Source organism: Arachis ipaensis, chromosome B04 (assembly GCF_000816755.2).
Source record: "Arachis ipaensis cultivar K30076 chromosome B04, Araip1.1, whole genome shotgun sequence".
Classification (NCBI taxonomy): Eukaryota; Viridiplantae; Streptophyta; class Magnoliopsida; order Fabales; family Fabaceae; genus Arachis; species Arachis ipaensis.
This window is the reverse complement of record NC_029788.2, coordinates 7,304,185-7,307,015: the sequence shown is the minus strand read 5'-3', so window position 1 is coordinate 7,307,015 and position 2,831 is coordinate 7,304,185. Positions and strand designations below refer to the sequence as shown.

The 2,831-nt window shown below is 39.2% G+C and overlaps 1 long non-coding RNA gene across 1 annotated transcript; it reads left to right on the top strand.

Annotated features, from left to right (window-relative positions):
- Positions 1,771-2,217, top strand: LOC107637551. Its single transcript, XR_002360134.1, has 2 exons — positions 1,771-1,861; positions 2,149-2,217. It is a non-coding gene; the product is annotated as an uncharacterized LOC107637551 (long non-coding RNA).

The window sequence follows — 2,831 nt, the reverse complement described above, 5'->3', positions numbered from 1 at the left end:
AATAGGCACCATTAAGCTTCACCTTTTGCACGCAAACCCCAGCAGAGCAACTACGCCAATCATCGATGTCCTCCCCAGCCATTCGTCCTGGTGTCGTCGTCGGCAACCTTCCCCCTTGACTTGCTGTGAGTTGCAGATCGGCCCCTCTCCCCTCAATCTCGTACGTTCTTCTCCTTTATCCCAATTTAATTTTAGTGGCTGTTGATAAATTAATTTTGCATCAATTTCATCTCTATGCCTTCTGAATTTTGGTTTGAACAACACTGATCAATTGATTTTGCCCAAATTTTCCTTTCCCAAATTAACATTCTGATTCAATTTTTTCCCAATTTCTGAACCCTTGAATTCAACCCACCGCCACCCTTCGTGTTTTGTCGTTTGTCTCCTATCATCCAACAAGGAGTTGCGTTCAATTTCTCCTCAGGCCAAAGAGAGACCCTCCTAAAAGCCAAGAACCAACTGCCGCTCGCGGCCGTTCCACCCGTGACCACCGCTTGCGAGTTCAGATGTGGTGGCTTTGGTGGTGGCCTCCGTATCATCGCCACTCTTGCCCGAAGATCTGCGTTCGCCACCGTTGCTCCATCAACAAGGGTCGCAAATGCTCTCTGCATCCCCTTCACGGCAGCGTCGTCCCCCACGCTGCTCGCTACCACCTCGTCGTTCGTCGCGTTCTTTCTCACAGCTGCTCCACCTACGACCGCCGCGTCTGTGAACCAGCAATGCAGCTTTGGTGTCGGTTCCCGATCCAATAGATCATCGTCCTCCACCTTCCCCTTCGCGACGGCGCCATCCTCGGAGCCGCTTCTGGCCGTGAGTTCCCCATCGCCGTTGCCCTGAGTGGTGCCATAAGCATCATCACTGTCCAACGCCATCGCGGTAGATAATTTTATATGTGCTTCTAAATCTTCTACTTGTTAAATTGCTTGTGTTGTAGTATCATAGATTGGGATTGATGATGCTGCAACTGGACCTTGAAATTTTGATTGGATTTCTAGATCTGAGATTTGAAATTATGCTTGCTCTGTAGATTCTGTTGAGTCTTCTTGTTGTTGCTGTGGCTGAACATGAAAATCAAAAGTGGTTGTTGTTGAGAAGTTTGTTGTTGAAGTCCCTGATGAACCTGAACCTTGATTTGCAAATTGTTTTTCATAAAATTTTGCCAAAGATAAAGCACAGAAAAGAGATTTTGGATTTTCAATGAGATGAATCCTGTTTAGTACTTTAATTTCTGAGATTTTGGATTTTATAAGTGCAGTTGTGAAAGTTTGATTCCTGTTTAGTACTTTAATTTCTTGAAGAAGATGAATCCTTTTTGTGTACCAACAAATATTGGATCTGCCATACTTGCGATGGATCTAGTCTGTTGTTACATGGACACCATAAATTGGTGTTTTGTTTCGTACCAAGCTTTTATTTTGACTATGTTATCTTCACGTTTGTATATTGAATGCAGCAAACCACATCATAAGATGTGAAGCTGTAAGTATTCATGCTTTAATATTACTCTCAGGATGGTGAATTTTTCGTATCCAATATTATACCTTTTATTTATTTATTTAACTTTCTTTTTCAGAGACAATTTGGTGTAATGATACAGTCATTGCATCAAAATGTATTGATAAATTTAATATGAAAATATTCCTAATGGATGTGATGCTTTGTTGTGGTTCAGATGCTGCTATTATACCCATTGGTATGATTCACTATTGATTCTTTTTCACCTGCATAAGGTTATCGTGCCATAAATCTAGCTGATATGAATCCACTAATCATTGGTACATGTTTGGGAGGTTTTGTGGCATGCAAGGCCCTATCACAGAGGAATACAGACCCTACCAAAGCTTTACGCCCTTGGGACATTGTAATACAACAAAAATTCTGCTCATTCTTGCTGCTACTCACCATGTTTTTGTATTGCTGATCTTTCAATATTTTTTAGTTTTGAAACAATACAACTATAATTATAATGAGATTTGATGAGCAAGTCTTGTATCCTTTCTTGTAATCTGAACAGAATAGTTTATAAAAAACTAACGTTTCAATGGTCACAGATACAACTTTTATTTTTTATCACAAAAATTCTGTCTTCTATGGATATGAGCTATGACAAATTCAGTTTTTCTTATTAGGCTGTTTATGATATTCCAGAACCGAGATGGATTTGTCATGGGGGAAGGAGCTGGAGTTTTACTTTTGGAAGACTTGGAGCATGCAAAGGTACAGGAAATCTGATCTAATAATTTTAGGACAGAACATCCCTTATGAAATGACATTTCATGTTTTGATATTATTACTGAAGACTTGTGCATGTAATTTATTTCGTTTAGTGCATCCTTCAGTTCCTTCAAATAGTATTAAAGGACTTCATACATCTGTTCTCTCTTGTATTAGGATTGCTTTTTAGGCTGCTTGTCACAAAAATTCACCTGTTACTTCTCACGTCAAATCTGCACTGGACATTTGTCTTGCAACTGAATCAAATGCATCTCTTTTACATTGCAGAAAACCTAATCGATCATTAAATAGGTGGAGCTAGAGGCTCATATTAGGTCTTGATTGAGAAGGTGGAGAGAAACTCGAAATGAATGAGGGGGCAATGAAAGCACCAGAGGAAATGGTGAATGGTATAGTAATAAGTTGTCTTCCTGTACCTACATTTTGTAGTCTTTTTTTTTAAATCAAAATAGGGTTGAAACTTTGAATTATATGGAGTATGAATACCTGATACAATGATACATCTATTTGGCCATAGGGTAACTTATAGTTGAAGAGGAACTGTTGTACAACTTTATTAGTAAAGGAATGATATCATCTTACTAGTGCCAAAATAA